The following is a 21,408-nucleotide window of genomic DNA, read 5'->3' on the forward strand; positions in this document are numbered from 1 at the left end:
TTGGTCCCCTCTTCCCTGAAGGGTCTTAACGGCAGGCTTACCCTCTTAGGGAGCCTTAGCCAGGGTCATCATGGGAGCTGGTGGAGACCTGTGTTCTCTCTGCACCGTGGGAACCTGGGCTGACAAAGGTGTAGGCAGGCATGCAGGTCCCAAACTGCTCCCAAGAGTCAGTGGTGGACCTTTCAGGGTACTGTGCGCCCCAGCCACGGAGGCACAATCACGTGGCTCCAGGGCAGTCTGGTGGGCAGGCCCGGGTCTCTTGGTAGATGATGCCTGGGCCTTCTTGCTCGATGATGGAGAGCGCTTCCTGGCTTTCTTTTTCAACACCAGCGATGGCGAATGGGGCCAGGATTTGGGTGCTGGTAGTGTGCTATGCATGGAGGCTGAAGCACTTGGTGTGACCTGCTCGGACAGCTTGGAAGCCGGAGGGTGGACTCCATCAGGAGAGCCCTGAGGTGGATGTCCTGTTCCTTCTGGGTGCAGGGCCAAAAGTTTTTGCAGATCCAGCACTGCTCCTGAATGTGTGACTCCCCTAGGCACTTAAGGCAGCAGCTGTGGGGGTCACTCACAGGCATAGGCCTGCTGCAGTCTGAGCAGGGCTTGAACCCGGGAAACCAGGGCATGCCTCTCCTGGGGCAAAATCCCACTGGAACCCTAACTACTTAAGGCCAACAAAGTGAACTATATACAACAGCCTTAAGGCCCAAAGTTCAAAATGACAGACAACCACTAGCTCTTGCCAAGCAAGAGGGGTGTTCAACTGACCACAGTGGTCAGTAAGAAGGAACTGAGAGGGCGTAGGGCCAGTGGTGCCTGACATACCACGGCATGAGCTCGGCACTCCAGAGGGCGCCACAGCTGGCCCTACGGGGACTGCTAAGGCAAAAATCTCCGACGGCCACACTTGAGCGCGCGTACACACCTAGAATGGAATTGACATGAGCAAGCACTCGAAGAAGGATACAAAAATACTACAGAATTGGACATCTGACTCCCAATAGCATTAACAGCAGCAGTAACTAAAATCAGGATATAAAGGTTAAATGCTACATTTGTGATTACACATCTTCCTGCAAAAAAGCTGTTTGTGGACATGGAGATCAATAACTCATGGAAGCTCTCTCGATGTAAGGTCACAGTGGAGACAAGGCACAGATAACCTCAACTAGCTTTATGAAGCTAAAAAACTATCCACGCCTTGTCTCTACTAGGCTTTTATATCATAAGAACATAGGACTAGAAAGGACCTCCCTGGATCACTGAGTCCAAGATATGCTCTCTCAGTGTTAACCCCCCCCCCCAACCACCATAAACTCCAGTCTCTCTCTTTCTGTTCACCCTCTAATCTTCTGAATTCTATAGAAGCAGCTCAGCAACAGATCACTAGAGCCCTGCATGGATACAAAATTTGTATCCACATCTGATCCACAAACATGGTCCACAGATATCTGCATCTGTGGTGCAGATCTCCATGAATACAAAGTCGATATCTGCAGATTTGTGGGGCTCTACAGATCACTTCTATAGGACGAGAAGATAACTCATCAGAACCTAACTGGTGTTGCCCATTATTTCTAATTTGATGACCAGAGCCAGGTACTGCAGCATTTAACCTTTTTGGCCCTCTCCATGCTAGGGAATGCCAGTGATTAAAATAATTTCCAAACATGCTTATACAGTACATTATATACAATTCTGTTACAGGTAATATTATAACCATGCTGAGGAACTGTGCTAGAACTCTAAAAGATTAGCATAGAGCAGAAGTTTCTGCGTGCATGGCTGTTTAAAAACAACAGCATTGTTATTTTTTGTCCTCTGCATTGGAGCACAAAACCATGATACCTACAACCCATGTTAGGAAACTGTTTTCAAACAGTTTTAGCTATGGTTCACAGCCTAGATTCCTCATCTCTGCTACTGCAGAAGACTTTTGGAGGGTACAATATCCCAAGTTCAAAAGTCAGCATGTCAACTTGAAGTTTACTGTAGGTTTGGGTTGGAAGCTTAAAGCTATTATAATAGAAAATTCATTATGGAAAACACTTAGAGAAGTTATAGGCAAAATATGGATACTGAAATTCAGATGTCACTCAAAATTTTGATATACCGCTAACCTGACACTTGAAGGGAACTTTATATCACTAATATTATGTATCAGGGAGAGAGGTTTACAAGTGATAAATATGACTGTTTAAATTCATGCTAACTGCATAACATTTTTAGAGGGTTTTTTTAATATTAAAAAAGTGTGTGTGTTCTGGACATAATCCACTAACCACTCGTATTTGTTTTTTTATGTAAAGAAACTCTTTTTTACTTATATTCTCTCTCTCAAAAGGTTATAAGAGGACATCTTAGGTCACTTGTAAACAGACAATAAAAGACATCAGCAACAGACCCAAATGTTATAGTTTTAATCAAAAAGGAAAATGTGAAAAAAATGACACCCTAAAGACTGAAGCAGCTCCCACCTTTGTCTAAATTGTGGGAAAAAAAACAAAAAACAAACTAACTGTGCATTTTCCTGAGTTGCACTTAATGGTTACACACTTAGGAATCAGAGTAGCAGCCGTGTTAGTCTGTATTCGCAAAAAGAAAATGAGTACTTGTGGCACCTTAGAGACTAACCAATTTATTTGAGCATAAGCTTTTGTGAGCTACAGCTCACTTCATCAGATGCATTCAGTGGAAAAAAAAAATGCATCTGATGAAGTGAGCTGTAGCTCACGAAAGCTTATGCTCAAATAAATTGGTTAGTCTCTAAGGTGCCACAAGTACTCCTTTTCTTTATACTTAGGAATAACTGTTAAGAATAATTACAAGAAACTGTAAAAGCCAGAGTATACATTTACAGTGTACTCTCATTGGGTTCTTTCCATGGAAAGACAGAATGTGGGATTGGAAAAGAGCTTTATGTCTTATGCATTCTTGATTTACTGAGACCTTCCACTTTATTCACCAATGCCCTTGGACCATATCTTGTAACAGCCATCCTTCTGGTGGAAGAGAACTGAATGGATCTCCCTTTACAGTTCATTAGCGAGTGGAGACAAGTTAAACAGATCAAATAGGTGCTGTGATGGCAATACCCAACCGCAACTCAGAGTCATGGTTCCCTGCATACACAGGGAAAACTTGGGGAGCAAGAGATTGCTAAACCCTAGATGTTAGGGAATAACAGTATCACTACGGTGCTATCTAATTGCTACCAAATTCACGGTCCATTTTGGTCAATTTCACAGTTATAGGATTTTTAAAATTGTAAATTTCATGATTTCAGCTATTTAAAGCTGAAATTTCATGTGTTGTAATCGTAGGGGTCCTGACTCAAAAAGGAGTTGGGGGGGGTGTCACAAAGTTATTGTGGGGGGGTTGCAGTACTGCTACCCTTAGTTCTTCACTGCTGCTGGCAGTGGCGCTGCTTACAGAGCTGGGCAGCTGAGGAAGTAAAGATGGCATGATATGGTAGTGCCACCCTTACTTCTGTGCTGCTGCCCGCAGAGCTCAGCCGTCACTCCCTAGCCACCCCGCTCTGAAGACCCTCAATTTGAGAAACGCTGGTCTCCTTCATGACATCTGCATTGTATAGGGTGAAAACACACAAAAGACCAGATTTCATGGTCCATGACGTGTTTTTCGTGGCCAGGAAATTGGTAGGGCCCTATTTATAAAACATCAAGTATCTTTTTCCGTACAGTAAATATATCTGCTTGCCAAAAGGATTTTTTTTGTTGGGAAAACAATGATGAAAATGTGTATTTTTAGTAAAAATAACTGAAACACTAGATGCCTAGAGTGTCACAAATTGTGTATGTTTAAGAAGTCTGCTATGACTGATAACTCACATGCTTGTTAACCTGGAATGAATTTTAGCATATAAGTCAGATGCCTGAATACACAAACTTGCATGTGAAATGCTGATATAGGTGAGCTGAGAGTCACAGAGCAGAGATAATACCCAACCACAAGCATCACATTTATCTAAACATCACCTCCCTCTCTATACGATAAGCTGGTCTCCATGATTTACAGATTTGTCGCCAATGGGCAGTTATCACATAGAAAATTTGTTCTGAGCAGGGTCAACTGTGACAGAGTTTGGTGTTCCCAAGCTGCAGCTGTGGAGAAGGCCAAGAACAGTCAATAGATTCCCAGTTGATGTAAACTGGCATTGCTCTGTTAATTTAAATGGAGCTATGCCCATTTGCACTAGCTAAGAATGCGTTCACTATTCTGTTCTCTTTTCTACAATAGCATACACAAGATTTCAGCCAGGAACACAGTCCAGAGGGATGGACAGGCTAATAAATCCAGAATGCTTCCACTTTGGAACAGTCCAGTTTTTTCTGGCTATAGAATTTACAGCCTCCATCCACTACATTTTAGGTGGGAGAGAAGATAAAGGCTTAGATTTTGAAACCTCACCAAAGAAAAGTTTTTTTCCCAAAACACAGACGAATGTTGCCTTGTATTCTAGGATTTGAACCATAGCTCCTAACAGTCTCTAAACACATTCTGACATGGATGAAGGCTTTTCTTTTGGAAACACAATGCACTAGATGACCCCTGCCACCCAGGTGCAGATTTGGGCCACTGCTCAAGAAACCATCTCAACAGTGGCAATCAAGACACCTACCATCTGATTTAAAACCTCCTTTTATTGGAAAAGATTGTGGTGAAAATGGTGTTAAAGCAGTTGGTGTTAAGAAACTTCCTAAGCCCTCATCAGTTCTATTCAGGACTTATGACAGAGAAGCTACTGATATTTCTGGTGGTTGTGCTACCCCAAGCGATTACATTTTCACGGAGTCATTGCTGATTTTGTTAGATCTGTCAGCAACATTGGATAGCATCAGTCTTAGAGAGACAAAGTGGATGAAATATTATTGGACCAACCTCTACTAGTGAGGGAGACAAGCTTTCAAGCTTACACAGAACTCTTCTTCAGGTCTGGGGAAGGTACTCAGAGAGTCAGCTAAATAGAAAGTGGAATAGCATTCAGTTTAACGAGTTGATACACGTTTCGAGAAGCTGCTCAAGGTGAAGTGGGCAGTTAACATCTCTGTAATTGCAGGACAAAGGAGGGTTGGTAGGTTACAGTTTATTGTAGTGAGCCATAACTCCGGTGTCTTTACTGAGTCCATGATTTTTAGTGTCTAGCATCAACAAAACTGCTATCAAGCAGGTGATGTCATGTATCACTTCCTCTCAAACAGCTCTCAAACACTGGATACCATAAGGTTCAGTCTTTTATGCCTCCCAATAGGTAAATGCTACTGATGAGATAGTGAGGGGTTACAAACGGCAGTGTCGGTGGCATTCAGTTGAACCTCCACTCTACATCTCGTTTCACTCAGCTCTGCTGCTTTTCTGCTTGTCTCTGGGTGTGACTGAACCAGGACAAGACCAGAAATAACGCTGCTCGGTAAGGGGGTTTATCCCGAGGAGCGGAATGGGGCTCTCTCATTTTCAGAGTGCATGGCTGCCCTTCTCAGTCCAGCCCAGCCTTAGCGCCGCATCAAATCCCGCAGCACTGCCGGATATGTAGGTAGCGACGGCCTCCCATGCCATGCCAAGCCAGAAGACGACCACATCTTCTCGCCGCTGCTACAGCTCTACCGGGCACCGCCGGCTACTCTACTGCAAAGCGTGTTACTTGGTGCGGTCTCGGATGCCCCGGAGCTCGGGCGGGGCCAGGGCGCTCCAGTGGCTATCCACGCCCTCCTCCCGCGCCCGGCGCCCCGCGCTGAGGAAGGCCGGTCGCCCCGGTGACCGCGGAACGCTGCTGCCCGAGCCAGGACGCCCTGCGCCGGCTGAAGATGGAGCCAGCTCCGCACCAGGTCCACCCCGCCCTGCCCTCGCGCCCGCCCGGCCCGGCCGCCCGCCCCGCCGCTCCGGACACGGGGCCAGAGGCGCGAGGAGCCAGGGGCCGCTCCAGCCCCTCCCCCCACGCAGTAGGCGAGGGGTCGTCCAGCCCTTCCACCAACCGCGGCCTTCCTCGGCTCCACCCCAGGACCCTACCCCTCCGCGGGGGGCGGTTACTCACCGGCAGACTCCGGAGACACAAAGCAGCCCCTCTAATGGCGGCAGCGGCGGCGAAACCGGGGAAGACAGGGGAGGGGGCGGACACGGCCGCCTCGCAGCCAATCGCAGCCGTCGAGCGCCAGCGCGGCCCTGCAGCCGGGAGGGCCCCGAGTTGCGGGCCAATCAGCGCTGCCGCGCGAGGCGCAGGCGCAGAACGAGGCGGGAATCAGAGCGCAGTGCAGCCCCACACTACAAAACAGAAGCGGGAGCGCGCGGCGCACGGCGAAGTTGCGGGGCGGGGGGACCCCCGGTGGCGGCCGGAAGCCGGCCAGCCGCGCCCCCTGCCTCGGTTACCTCAGGGCTGCCGGCGGGGCCTGACGCTTTGGCCACGCTCGCCAGCTGCGCAGTCCTGCCCAGCCGTCGCCCGCGCGCGCTCCCGAGAGGGGGCACAGCTCCGCAGCACGCGCTCGCTGCCGCCGTTTTTAAAGAGATGGAGGCCGAGGCGGCCCAGCCCCGGCACGAGGCGCGGAGCCCCAGCCTCCCCTCGCGCGGGAAGAGGCAGGAGGCGAGGCTCAGCAAGTACCTCGGGTTGACTGTGGAGTCGAATGACAGCCAGGCCCGTGCTTGCCCGCAGCACGGCAGCCCTGTGCTTGGTGGCCTGGAAACGGCCCTGTCCAACTTGCAGAGAGAGTTTAAGGGGCAGAACTGAGGGGGGAGGATCAGTTGCCCTGAAACCAGGCAGAAAAGCGAGCAGGCTCCAGAGCAGCACACTGGTCGTAAACTGCTGTAAAGCAGGTTGCAGGACCTTGTCCTCGCCTCTGTCAATCTGCAGTGGAGTGGAGCAATTCCAGATTCATGCTGAGTGACTCTCCGAGCCCAGAAACTGGGGCAAATAGCTAAGTAGTGTAACATGTACTGATTGGGCATTTACTAGGCTTGAAACACCTCTAATTTACCTCTTTAGAAAGTGGGGGTAACATTCCCCCCCCCCCCATATCAGAGGTGACATAAACTGAAAGCCATGAGGAGGAAGAATTAAGTCCAGCTGATAGAGGAAATACATGTAACTTCTATGCCGAGGCAAAGAAATGAGAATAGCCACTAATAGTGTGTACATTAGCGCCTCAGAGTTACAAACTGATCAGTCAACCGCACACCTAATTTGGAACTGGAAGTAAGCAATCAAGCAGCAGCAGAGACCAAAAAGAAAAAAGGCAAGTATAGTACTGTGGTAAATGTAAACTACTAAAAAAAATAGTGCCACAGTATGGCTTGTTATAGTACTGCTTTCCCCACAGCTGCATCTGCAGTAGAAGTCTGGACCAATACATAATGTCTTGTGGTATATATGGAGCTCCAGATCACCATCCTACATGTGCCTAGAAAAGGTGCATCTTGCAGAGATGCTGCAGAGGTTACTGGAGAGCTGGTGGAATGGGATCTCACCCCATTGGGGAGGGGGGGAATATGAGCTAGTTGGTAACAAAGGATGATGCAACTTGAGATCCACTTAGAGAGTCTCTACACAAATAGAGCTTGACCTCTTGATCACTCTGCTATGGAAATAAAAAGGTTGTGTTTTTCTAATTGCTTTTGTTCTCTGTAAACGTATAGAGAATGGAGCCCTCTCTCCTCATCAAAGGCATGCAGTTTTGGAAAAAATACCAGTAAGTGGATGGGTTAACTCATTTGAATCTCCAAAGTTACTTTAGGGATGAATTTCCAAGGGGGAGAGAGGGGCAAAGAGAGACCTTCTCTTTATGAAAGATGGCATATGGCGGCTCTGCCATGAGTGCTCCCAGCTCGCTCACCCTCCTGGCTGATGTTATGGCTACTAGGAAGGCAACTTTCATCAAGAGATGGGATGTAGAACAGGTGGCTAATGATTTGAAGGTACGTTTGGTGAGAACCAAAAGAATAAGGTTGAGGTCCCATTGTGATGTTTGTTTCACCATTGGTGGAAGAGTTTGAATAAGTCCCTTCAGGAATCTAGCCATTGTGGGATGAGTGAAGTTAGTATGGTCCGCAAATGAAAGGTGCTGATTGCTGGAAGATGGACCTGCAGGGAACTGATTGAGAGCCCTAATGTCTTAAGAATAAGTAATGTGACAGGGTCAGGCCAGATGTCTATAGGAGAGTAATCCTATTGGGATCCGGGAGGTGGGTGGGCAAAGCCCGTCCACTGCTAAAGGATTCCCCGCCCCCAGCCTGAGAGGGGGATCCACAGGACCTGGATACTAAATAAATCCGGGGGACAACTAATGAAATAACAGGGACAGGAGTGCAGTCAAAGGGTCAAACGAAGGGAACCGGACGGGAACACCGAGCAGAGAACCCCGGACAGCGCCCACTGCTCCTCAAAGGCGTCAAGGGAGTCAGTGGATGTCGCCCAGAGGAACTCTGCCCAGATACGTGAATGGACCGAGGATCTGAAACAGGCCCCATAGTCACAGGAGACTCCATCGGCCAACCTCCTCACTCTGGTTTTATAGCTGGCCATTTTAGCTAGGGCCAGGAGGAGGTTGACCAGGAGATCCCGTGACTTTGTGGGGCCACGGATAGGGAGTGTATAAATAAGAAGGTGAGGAGAAAAGTGCAACCAAAAACGTAATAAAATATTGGTGAGGAGCCGGAATAGGGGCTGCAGCCTGACACACTCCAGATATATGTGTGCCAGGGTTTCCCTCACGCCGCAAAAGGGGCAGGTGCCTGGGATGGAGGTGAACCGCACCAAGAATATGCCCATGCTCACGGCTCCGTAAAGGAGCCGCCAACTGATATCCACGGCGGGACCAATGTGGAATATAGGCTGGCCTACCGGGGCTCCTCACCCTCCAAAGGTGGCAGGAGGTCCCGCCATTTTGTATCGGGGCAGGACACGAGGGTGAAGGTGTGAAGAGTGTGGAGCACGAGCGTGTATAGATGTTTCCTTGGCGCGGTTTGGAAGCAGACCGGCTGCATCTCGTGCAGCCAGCTCACGGTGAAGGGCTGAGGGGGTCAGTTGGGTCCACGGGGCAGGGGCCCAATTAAAAGATCCGGCAGGCCTGGGGTAGAGGGTGGGCGGGGCGTGCCCTCGTGCAGGACCCGGTCGAGATAAACCCGAGCAGCGGGTGGCAAAGCTGCCTTCACCTCATGAAGTATGCGCCGGGAAGTACGAGGTCTGGTGAACCCCATGTGCTGAGCGAGCGTCAGGGGATCCAGCCAGTCTCCCCAGTCATAGTCCAGGAGGTCTCCGACTCTTGTGACTTCTGCCAGGACCAACCTCTGGCGCACCTAGCGGGACTCCGCCACCTGCACGCGGAGCTGGGGGTTGTGTAGCAGGGGCTCTGCGAGGAGATCTGTCCCCTCGGTGGCTGCCCCGGACCTGGTCCTTGAAAACAGTTTCCAGGTCCGGAGGAGGTCTTGGTAGAAGACCGGCAGCCCGGAGAGGTCTCGCGGAAGACCTCTCGGATGGAGATAAAGAAGCTGCCAGTTGTATCGGAGCCCTCGGAAGCGGCGCAAGAAGGCATGTGCCAGAATGCTCCACGCCGGACTACCTGCACCATAAAGGAGCCTCTGCAGGGCCTGGAGGCGGAAGACGTGGACCTGAGTGTGCAGACATTTCAGACCCTGCCCTCCCTCCTCCGGGGTAGATGGAGAACCCCTGCAGGGACCCAGTGCAGTCCTGACCAAAAGAACTCCAGAATCGATGTCCGGAGGTTGGCCAGGAAACCCAGGGCCGGGACCAGGGTGTTGAGCCGGTACCAGAGCATGGACAGGACTAGTTGATTAAGCACCAGCGCTCTCCCTTGAAGGGAGAGGCACCCGGAGTAGTCCTGTTCATTTCCGGAGCTACTCTATCACCCCGCCCTCTAAATTTTGCCAGTTCTCCGGCGGAGAGGGATGCATGGCAGAAAGGTAACCGCTGAGATAGAGCAATGGACCCGCGCTCCACCGGATGGCCTGAAGCGCGGGTGGGAGGGAACTCACCTGCCAGCCGTCCCCGACCACCAGGTCAGAGCTCTTGATCCAGTTGACCCAGGCGGAGGAGGCTGCCGAATAGATGGCCTGGCAAGCCTCCACCCGCGCCAAGGCGCCTGGGTCCTGGAACACAAGGAGCACATCATCAGCGTACGCCGACAGGACCAGCCGCAGCTCCAGCTCCCGCAGCACCAACCCTGTCAACCTCCTACGGAGGAGACAGAGGAAGGGCTCGATCGCCAGAATGTACAGCTGGCCCGAGAGGGGGCACCCCTGCCGTACTCCTCGCCCGAAGCTGACTGGTTCTGTCAGGGTCCAGTTGAGCCTGACCAGACACTCTGCGGAGGCGTACAGCGCCCAGAGAAAACCCACAAACTGGGGTCTGAAGCCAAAAGCTTGCAGAGTGTTCAGGAGATACCCGTGATCCACCCTGTCGAATGCCTTCTCCTGATCCAAAGACAAGAGGGCAAACGACAGACCATCCCTACATCCGAGTTCCAAAAGGTCCCGGACCAGATATAGGTTGTCAAAGATTCTGCAGCCCGAGACGGTGTAGGTCTGGTCTGAGTGGACCACGTCCGCCAACACAGACCCTAGCCGCAGCGAGATTGCTTTTGCCACGACTTGGTAGTCCATGCTGAGGAGCGAGACGGGACGCCAATTTCGTAAATTGCAGAGGTCCCCCTTCTTCGGCAATAAGGCGAGCACGGCTCACCTGCACAAAAGAGGGAGGACCCCGCTCTGCAAAGACTCGGCCCAGACGGTGACTAGGTCTGGGCCGAGGACGTCCCAGAACACACGGTAGAACTCCACGGTCAGCCCGTTCGTGCCCGGAGATTTATTGATGGGCATACGACGGAGGGCTTCCGAGCACTCGGCCAGAGTGAGAGGCAGCTCTAGCCGGTCTCGGTCGCCCGCGCTGATTGTAGGGAGCTCCTCCCAGAGCACTCTGCAAGCGTTAGGATCGGTCGGATCTGGGGAGAAAAGGCTTGCGTAGAAGGCTCTCGCCCTCCTGCACATCTCCGCCGGATCCGTGAGGGGGGTGCCGTCTTCTGCCAGAAGGCAGGTGACTTGTTTCTTGGCCCCCCTCCTTTTCTCCAGGGCGTAGAAGAAGCGGGAGCCGCAATCCATCTCCCGAAGGAGACGGATGCAGGATCGAACAAAGTCACCCCAGGCCCGATGGTCCTCGAGGGCTCGGAGCTCCTCCCGCTTCTCCCGGCACACTCCGCAGAGGGGCGGATCCTCGGGGCTGGCGGCTGGATGCTTCTCCAGCTCTAAGACCTCCCATTCCAACTGCTGTATCGCAACTGCTGCTGGCGCCCTGGGTGTAGTCACGGCAGAAGAGCCGGGCGCGCACCTTCCCCAGGTCCCACCACCGCCGCACCGGGGAAAGGCACGCCACTGCCTTCGCCAGGCCAGCCAGACCTCCCAGAAGGACGTCATGAAGCCCACATCCTCCAACAAGCTGTTGTTGAAATGCCAATAGGCCGGCCCCGGCCTCTCCGTGCAGAGGGAGGCCGTCACGGTGGCTAAATGATGGTCAGAAAATGGGGCCGGCCGGATGCTGGAGGAGTGGGCTCGTGAGAGATGGAAGCGTGATAAATAAATACGGTCCAACCGGGAGTGGCACGACCGATGGGCCTCCACCTGGACAAAGGTGGACATGGAAATGTCATCCGGGTGGTGGTCACGCCAGACGTCCACCAAGGAGTGGTGTTCGACTATCTCCCGGAGGACGTCTGCTGCGGCCGGGCTCTGCTTGGTCCCCAAGCGGTCCCGCTCCTCGAGGGTGATGTTAAAGTCCCCTCCCAGGACCAGGCACCATGAGGATCCAAGGTGCTGAGGAAGGCAGATGCCTGCTGATAGAATGGCAGCTGCTCCGGGCTTGATGTCGGGGCATAATGAGGTTGACCACGAGTCCCTCCATACAGACCCGGAGGTGCAGCAGGTGGCCCGGCACAGCCTTGGCGACCCCCAGCACCTCGGGCTGTAGGTCGGGGGAGAACAGGGTTGCCACTCCAGCCGTACGAACTGTGAGATGGCTAAAGTAGACCCTGTCTCCCTAATCCAGCCGCCAGCTGTCTTCGGTGGTCGGATCTGTATGGGTCTCCTGCAGGAAAACCACAGAGTACCCCCCATCCCGAAGGAAGGAGAGCACCTGGGACCATCCTACAGCGCCGGGTGTTCAACGTTGCAATGGTAAGAGGTGCCATGAGGAGGGCTGGGGGGGATCCTCGCCGGCAGGGACGCTCGCGGCTCCCGACGGGCCGCGCAACAGTCCGTGACCTACCCTGTCGGTGAGTAAGGAGTCACGGAAGAGGCGGACCCGCTGGTAGGCCGTGGCGGCCTGCTTCCCGGTCCTTTTACCCTCCCCCATGAGGGCCCTCGCAGCTCAGAGGATTTGATGAAAGTCCCTCCATCGCTGGAGAGCAAGCTGTACCTTGTTGCGGGAGCCACGGACGTCTTCTAACAACTCCCACAACTCCTCTCGCAGCGCATGGGGGGGTGGGGTGATGGTCTCCTGGTTATTCCCCGACGGGGCCCTTGGTACAGCCCCATGGCCCACCAAGAAGGGCAGACAGGGTGCAGACCCCCGACGGGGCGCCTGATGGGCTGGCGCCACTAGGCCCGCCTCGAATCCTGGGGCAATAGGGGGTGGCGGAGGGACGATAGCAGCCCCTAGTGGGTCGGGACAGGGAAACACAAAGGCCGCTCCCTGGGAGGTCATCTGCTGGAAAAGGGAAGGAGACAGCCCCAGGGGCGGCAGTAATATCGCAGGAGGTGGACGGGATAGGGACAGGGTCAGTATCAAGGGGAGAGCTGGAATCAGGGGCAGGGGCAGGGGCGAGATTCTGGGCTTAGGGAGCCAAGCAGCTGGATGGTAGCACCTCCTGATCAGGCTCAAGGGTTGAGGCGGTGGAGAGGGAGCTCTCAGCGATGCCGGGCGGAGGCTCTATAGTGGGTTTGGCAGCCACGGCATCAGGAGTTGGACTATCTTCTATAGGGTCCCCACCCGGGAAGGAAGTCGATTGCTCCACACCAACGAGGGGTGCCCCTTGTGGCTTGGGTCCTGGCCGCGTGGCACAGGCTGTCGCCTGAACAGGCTTGGTGGTCATCAGCGGGGTGCCTTCTGGGGCCGGGTTGAGTCCAGGGGCTCCTCGGAGGTGGGAGCGGAAGCAACGGTTAGGGGGAGGGAGCATGGGAAAAGGGGGGCTGGAGTGAGTTTGCCCAGATCGAGGCCCGCTGGCAAAGGGTCGTCCTACCCCTGGGTGACCAGGGTCAGACCCAGGGCTTCGATCTCCTCGTATATGGAGGGGAGATCATTTTCTGCCACCCTGGGGTTCTCCCCGCTGGCACCGAACGTGACAGTCGCCTCGGAGCTTATAGAGGCTTCAGATGGTACCAGGGCAGAAGGGGCTCCCTGGGAGGTCTCGGAGGGGAGGGACTCCCGTGGAGGGGAGATACTGCCTTGTGGTGCTGCCACGTCTTCCCCAGCCGGCACTGGTGGATGGAATACATCCGTGGGCAAAGCGGAAGGCTCGGCATCGGTGCCCCCCTTCCTGGTCTTTTAGGGGGCCTCCGCATTGGACGCAAGGAGCGGAGCTCAAGCCTTCCGCTTGCCTCGCTTCCCCTGGACTAGGGCGCAGCCCTCCATGGCATCATCCAGGGGCTGTCTAGCAGGGGTCGTGTCAGGGGGCAGAGGCGATGGCTCAGGGACTCGCGGGGGGCAACGGTGGGGCAGCATGAGGGAGGATTCCCCCTGGGGCGGGCCCTCTCCCATGCCCGGCGGTGTCCCTGCTGCACCCTCCTTCACAGGCCCCGCCAGATTGCAAGCAGCGGGGGCGCGGCTCTCCCGCTCGTCTGGGCGTAGTGGGGGAGGTGCCCCTTGGGCCCAAGAGGGAACAGTGGTAGACTGGGAAGGAGGAGGGATGGCTTCGGGGGCCGGGCAGCTAGGGGCGCCGGTGATGACGGGGCCAGTGCCCCGCCGGGGCTCAGGGGTCCCGGGTGCCCCTCCTTGCCGGGCCAAGGTGCAGTTCCTCCGGACGTGCCCCATCACCCGGCAGAGGTAGCACCAGGCCTCCCCCGTTGAATAATGCACCCGGTAATGGGCCCCCTGGTAGGGGACCAGGAAGGACCCCTCGAGCGCCTCTCCGTCACACGCCGGCGGCGGCAGTTGAAGCTGCACTTGCCGGCGGAATGAGAGGATGTGACGGAGGGTGGGGTCTTTGCAGCCCAACGGGAGAGAGCTGATGACAGAGATGGGATTCCCCAGGGTGGAGAGGGCGGGTAACAGGGCGGCATTGGGAAGAAAGGGAGGGACGGAAGTCAGGGCCAGGCGGACGCCCAGGTCCTCTAGTGGCTCTTGGTATTTAAGACTCCTAAATTCCATAGAAATCAATGGGAATTAAGTGCCTAAACATCCTTGTGCATCTGTGCCTCTGTGTCACAGTTTCTCACTCTCCCTGAGCATATAATTCACATATGCCCATAATCTGGGGAACAGAGAAAAAGTACCCCCTATTCTGGACTCCCACATGTCATAATTTTGTTTAGTGTTTAAATACAAAACTGATGCCAACTTTATAAATGATAGATTAGATTAAATTGCGTCATGGGCTCGTGTCCTTTGAGATTACATGGTAGAACCATTAGATGCTCCAACCCTGCCAATCTCTACCACCATAATGGGATGTTTGTCCCTTGAGTAGATTGGATCTTCATTTCAGGCTTCTAATACTAACAGTAAGACCTTGAATTTCATTTGTTAGACACTCAGTAGCCAGTGGAACATTAGACTGTTATGTCTACACTACAAGCAAGGATGTGATTCCCCTACTTGTGTGTCCATACCGCTCATGGAGCTAGGGCTAGTATAAATAGCAGTGTAGTCACAGTAGTGTAGGCAGTACCAGTGGAGGCCTGGTTTAGCCAGGCCAAGTACAATCCCCCCGAAACTGGTGGATATGTATTTAGCACCGCTGAGCCCTGCCCCTGCTACCTGTGCTACCAGGGCTACCCTGCTACGTATACTTGTGCTACGTATGGGCTCCTCACCCTAAGAAAGATGCACCTGTGATTTTTGTCTTCTCAGGTGTAGGTGTGAGGAAAAGAACTCCCACGCAAACTTTCTCCAGATTTGTCCACCAGGTGAGAGAAACCATACCCTGTGCTGGAATTGTTACTTTGGTATCAATGGTATCTTTTTGTTTGGTGAGTAGATGGACTGAAGCCAGGTTTGTAGGCAGTGGAGATGAAACCTGGAGAATGGTGAGACATGGGTGCATGAGGCCATGCAAACAAGGAGGAAAAGACAGCTCCTGACTGTAGTCTCGTGTCTGAGGTTGACCTGTTTTATCAGATTGTCCACGGTGTGGAATCTGTCAGTGGGAAGAGATTCTTGTGTGTGGTTGAGTCCAAAGTCACTCCTATGAAATCTATGGACCTCATGGTAGTCCAAGTGGACTTTTTGTAGTTAAGACAAATTCCCAGGGAAGACAGAAGACAGACTAGGAATTGAGTTGCCAGTTGGACTTCCCTGCTGGATCTGCTAATTATCAAGATATAGAAAGACAATAAAGCTGTTTCTTCTCATCAAGCTACCACCACTGAAAGGACTTTTGTGATGACCCAAGGTGCCATAGCTAGTCTGAATGGAAGGGCTCTGAATTAGGAAATCTCTGTGGGATGGGTGATTGTAGATGAAAGTGTCTTTCCTATTGAGAGCTGAGAACCATATGCCCTTTTCCAGAAAGGGAATTTTTAGTGCCAACGTGACCATGTGGAATTTTAATTTTTGGGTAAATACGTTTAGTTGGCTTTGGTCGAGACTTGGTCTCCATACACAGGATTTTTTGGGGACTAAGAAATATGGGGAGTAGAACCCTTTCCCTTAGTGTTGAGGGGACATCAGTTCTCTGGCCCCTTTCTGGAGTAGAGAACTTACCTCTAGATGAAGAATCTTTGTGTGAGATTGGTCACTGGAAAGGGCCTGGGAAGGGGGTTTGGGGCGGGGAGGTAAGAAATTCAATGGTGTAGCCTTGGTGCATGGTCTAGTACCCACTTGTCTGTTGTTATTGTCCTCCAGTTATGGCAAAGTGGGTAAGGCAGCCACCAAAGGTTTTTGGGGGGGGCAATAAGGTATGGCATCAATATCGGTATGCAGTCCTCAAGCATACCATCAGAAGGATGCCTCGGACCGTGGGTGAGGCCAGACATTGATCTGAGAGGTAGAAGAAGCCACATATCTGGGTTTTTGAACCCTTAGGCTTTTGCAGAGGCGGTTGGGGTTCACAAGGGTGCTGATGATAGAATGCCTGAGTGGGAGGCCTGGGTCTATAGGTTTGCTTATGATGTCTCCTCTTCAGGGCAGGGGTGTAAATGTCCAGGGGGAAGAGGACTGTCCTAGAGTCTTTAAGGGAGCGTAGAGACTCATCGGTCTTTTCTTGAAAAAGGTTAGACTCATCAAAGAGAAGGTCCTTGATGGTATTCAGGGTTCTCCAGGGTGGTCCAGAAGATTGCAACCACGACTCATGCCTCATGATTACCAGTGTGGCGAAGGCTCCACTGTCTCTACTGTTTCTTGGAGTGATGTCTTGGCCACCATCCTGCCTTCATCAATGAGGAGTTGGAACTGGGCCCTGTCTTCCTGAGGAAGTTTGTCTTTAAAGTGTAAAAATTTAGAAAAATTCAGGAAATCTTATTTTGCTAACAGTGTCCGGTAGTTAGCAAGTCTGAATTGGAGACTAGCCAATGAAAATATTTTCCTCCCCAAAAGGTTGAGGTGTCTAGCACCCATGTCCGTGGGAGTAGTCTTAAGATGCTGTGTCTTGGACCTTTCTGAAACACTTGCACCACTCAAGAATTGGGCAATGAATGAGTGAATAAAAACTCTGTCCCTTTAGCTGGCACAAAATATAGTTTTTCAGTTCTCTTTGAGGGAGGGGCACAAAAGGCAGGGGGTATGCCACACAGATCTGGCAGGTTCCAAAATGACTTGATTGACTATAAGAGCTACCCTAGAAGAGCCAGAGGGCTGGAGGATGTCCAATAAACCGTGTTGTGTGTTCTGTAACTGACACTCGGTTGCTGCCTTCTGTAATAGCTCCTGGTACTGCTTGTGGTCATCGGCTGGGGAGGGGGATGATGGAGCAACCACCTCATCTGGTGAAGAGGATGATACAGCTGTCAGAACCAGTGGAACTGTGTCAAGGTCAACTACTTCCTCCTCAAACGCCAATGAATCTGGTTGGTATTGACTGGGAGAGGTGCTTCTTGTACGGATCTGGGATGTCTGCTGTACAATCTGATGGGGCCCAGTAAGAAGGATTGGCTGGTGGGGGAGGGCCCCAAGACATAGGGTATCAATGGTCCACTGGGTAACCATATTCGGAAGGAGGTGGACAGTTCCACTACCTCCTATGGTTCTGTCTGGGCTTGTTTCCCTCAAGGGGTAAGTACATCTGGATCATCTGATTCTCTCCATGAAATAATAGGTTCCTGCTCTAGTGGCAGCGCTGTCAGTACCAGTGTGAGGATGTTCTCAGTTGTGGATGCAGTAGGAGAGCATTCTCTTTCTCTCAAGGTGGTTTCTTTGGGTGTAAGGATGTCTCTAAGGAGAGCCAGGCCTGGCAAAAGGGGAGACTGGGTAATACAGAGTGAAAATATCCTCTGGCAGGGTAAAGCGTTTGGTCCTTCCTGGCATTTTGGGGAGTTACTGAGGAGACTGGTGGATCCAGGGTGTCTGATGGTATAGTATGCAGAGGATTCCACAAGGAGTATGTAACAACCATCAACTGGGGGTCCAGAATGGAGCTCACAGGTGGGAACTGCAAGTGCCAGTCTTTTGGCTTGTGGAATGGAGCCTGAATTGGTACCATCAGATCCTTCTTCCTTCGTGCTTTGACTTCTTGAATGGAAGGTTTGTGTGGACCTAACTCTTTTGGACCCATGTGCAAGGACTCACCCAACTTGGACTGAGGTGGGGAAAGATCCCTTTTCTTAGAGGCAGATCTGGACAGGAACATGTCCGTTTGCCTATGATCATATCCCCTACTCTTGTGAGAGGGTTTTGTAGGCTTAAGTGTCTTACCCTCTGTTCTAGAGCTCATGCTTGGAGAGGCGCTGCTTGCAATCTGAAACTGCTGTACAGGGGGGTCTCCTTGGCCTGGAACTGAATGGGGCCTCATAGCCTGCTCCATGAGGTGCTTCTACAGGCAGAGTTCTTGTCCCTCATGAGTTCGGGGAGGAAAGGAGTGGCATATACTGCACTTGGTGGTGATGTGAGCCTCCCCAAGGCAATAAAGGCGGCGCTGGTGTTTGTCACTGACGGAGAAGGAACTGGGGTAGGAGACAGTTCTTGAACCCAGGGACTCTTGGACTACTACCTCTCCACAGGGGGAAGCTCTTTGGGGTGAGGCAAACTATATTAATATTAAAAAAAACCCACAGTCTAAATTACTGAAAGTAGTAAAAAATTTTACAAATTATATTTACACGTATTAAAGTAGAGGGCGATCTAAGTGGACACAGGATTCTGACTCAGGCCACATGGGGGAGAGAAGGAACTGGAGAGGCATTGGTCCACACTGCCCTTTATACCTTTGGTTGACAGCATGAGGAGATCAACTATGAAAGTGCGGACCAAAGGACACTGCTTACTGTGACACTATGTACCTCAAAGTAGCATCCTTGAATCCCCATATTCACCACTGTCATATGATTATGGTATGTTTTGTGCAAAGTGTGCCTTGTGAAGTATCATTTTAAAAGTCTTGCTGTGTTGAACAGTAACATCCTGTTGGATTGTATGTACTATCATTATATATGAAGTATTGCTTTATGTGTTACAAAACTATGTTCTGAGGTTGGGATCACCCACAATCAGATGTTCTGTTACAACAAAGGAGTAGCCATCACTAGCCAGATGATTGTTAATGGCTCATCAACACACAATCCACTATCCCAGAGACTTCTCAAAGAAGGCACATACATAATGGAGACTGATCAGTGGGGACTGATTGACCCCCACATCACAGCAAGGATCTTTCAAGCAGCTGGAAGAAGGTATAAAACGAGAGGCAGTAACATCATCACTTGGCCTCTCTTCCCCCTCACCTCCAGAAGCAGGCCTGGAAGAAAAGGGCTTTGAACTGATGGAGTTTGGTCCCAGGCTGGCAAAGGATCCCGTCTGTGTATTGAGGAACTGTAACTTGCTTGTACAATCGGTCAATTCAACTCTTGCTTAGACTAATAGTTTAGAATTGAGAATGCGTGTTTACTTTTTATTTTTTTATCTTCTTCTTATCTCTGACCTTTAGGCTTACCACTTATAATCACTTAAAATCAATCTTTCTGTTGTTAATAAACTTATTTTAATGTTATATCCTTACCAGTGAGTTTGTCTAAAGTGCTTGGGAAATCTCAGCTCAGGTTACAAAGGCTGGTGCATGTCCACTTTCCTATGAAGTGGTGAACTAGGTAATGAGCTTACACTGGCCAGGCTTCTGACCAGTGCAAGATGGTACAGTTCTGGGGTGCAAGATGGAGATTCTGGGGGTATTGGCTGGACCCTCTCTAATGTTGGTTCATGAGTGGCTCAGAGCTTATTCAGTAACACAGTTGGGTGTGTCTGTGGATGGCTGTGTAAGTGCTGTGCCTGTCAGAGGCTTGTAGCTTGACATTAGCATCATAGCATGAAAGGCAGCCAAGGTTGGTGGGTTTGGCGAGCTCAGCAATCCCTCAGTACAGGTTACACCCTGGGGACCCCATCACACTTACTAAAAAATTCTGGCCTTAGGTGCATGGTGTACACCCACAGGTGGAATACAGACAGGGACCATCACTGGAAGAAGCACCCAGAGGAGCTCCGGAGCGCTGACATTCAAGTTTGGTGACAAAGAGAGTGGGAGGGCAACCCCCACCTAGACTGACAGATTACTCAAACATGGCCCCAACCTACCAGTGTGGCAACTGTGATCATGCTAATATGGTCGAGAGATGCTCAGGCCTACGTCATTGTGGAGGGGGAAGTACTGCCACAATGGAGACAGGAAGGAGATCCTCCATGGAGCGCAGAGTACTACCTCTGAAGCAGAAGGTGGTGTAAGATGTGCAAGTGAAAACCAGCCCATGAGTCCAGGTCCAGACAGGCTGCAAAACAACTCAGCAGCTTCAGAATGTGTCTGACCAAGGTATAGAAGAGAATGTGATCTTGGAAGACACTAGTTTCTGTCCACTAAGAGGAAGGACCAGGCTGACGAGATTCCATCCTCATCCTCATGCCTAAATGTATGACAATCTGGGAGGAAAGGAAATGGCTTCTCTCAGTTGATGTAGAACCAACAGTCCAATAGGCTATTGTCCCTAGAGTGGATCTAGGCTTGGCTGAAGAGGCTTGAATCAGTGAGAGGTTAATGTAAATACCCTGCTGATGTAAATTAGCTATGAGGAGAATAAGGGTAGGCCTTAGCAGAGGTAGAAGAAGTGTAAGTTGGCCCGAGCAAAGTGCAGCTGTTGCTAGTGGGCTGGGAGGATGGGGACATGATCATACACATTCTTCAGGTCCACAGAGGCAAGATTTCCCATGAGGTAGCCTCAAGGATGGATTTGGATGGTGCGGCTTCCATCCAGAACTTTCTGCAGCAGATCTGCATATTGAGGATGCAAAGGTCTAGGTTCAGATGAAAGCCCCATGTTCGTTTGTCGACCAGGAAGTACCAGAACAAAATCCCCAGCCCTGCTCTCTGAGTGGTGTGTGAAAACAAAAAGGATGACCTTTGTGGTCAGCTAACTTTGGATTTTTACCTCCAGGACTTGGTCTGTTCCTGATAGCCAGGGTGTCAGCTGGAAGCCTACAGGCCAAGGTGCAGGAAATAATTTGATGTGGAATACCCAGAACTGCCCTAACCTTTATGGTTGATTTCGGTGACCTTCCCACTGGAACAGTTGGCGGTGGGGTTGGCTCCTTACAGTGTGTCTGGTAACGCCCATTGTTTCATGTTCTGTGTGTATATAAATCTCCCCGCTGTATTTTCCACTGAATGCATCCGATGAAGTGAGCTGTAGCTCACGAAAGCTTATGCTCAAATAAATTGGTTAGTCTCTAAGGTGCCACAAGTCCTCCTGTTCTTTTTGCAGATACAGACTAACCCGGCTGCTACTCTGAAACCTGAGATTCAGTAGGATTTCTTAAAGGTAGGGTAAGTCTGGGAGCAGAAGAAGGATGTCTTGTCTGCATGGAAATCTTCCCCCAAGAAAGATGCCTTTAACAATCCTGGAAAAAGGATATGATCTGACAGAAGCCCTTCCTTTGGGAGCTTGAGCAGAAAGAGGAAGAAAGCAGATCCTCCTTTGCAGAGTGCTTTGAGATCTACAGAGGAAAAGCATAATAGGAAGAGGTTATTATTTGTGGATTAGGAGGCA

The 21,408-nt window shown here is 51.4% G+C and overlaps 1 protein-coding gene across 15 annotated transcripts in view; it reads right to left on the reverse strand.

The window, feature by feature from the left end:
* Positions 1 to 6,457, reverse strand: part of HP1BP3 (heterochromatin protein 1 binding protein 3) — a 75,593-nt gene extending 69,136 nt beyond the window's left edge. For 3 of the 15 annotated variants that reach the window (XM_037880940.2, XM_043531571.1, XM_043531572.1), the window contains exon 1: positions 6,050 to 6,178. The gene's annotated coding sequence lies outside the window, so the exon portion shown is untranslated. Of the gene's footprint in view, positions 1 to 6,049 lie in introns of all 15 variants that reach the window. The other 12 variants (XM_037880946.2, XM_037880943.2, XM_043531573.1 and 9 more) reach the window with 10 other exon arrangements.
* Between the last annotated feature and the right edge of the window lie 14,951 nt (positions 6,458 to 21,408).

Source organism: Chelonia mydas, chromosome 18, assembly GCF_015237465.2.
Source record: "Chelonia mydas isolate rCheMyd1 chromosome 18, rCheMyd1.pri.v2, whole genome shotgun sequence".
NCBI classification, from domain to species: domain Eukaryota; kingdom Metazoa; phylum Chordata; order Testudines; family Cheloniidae; genus Chelonia; species Chelonia mydas.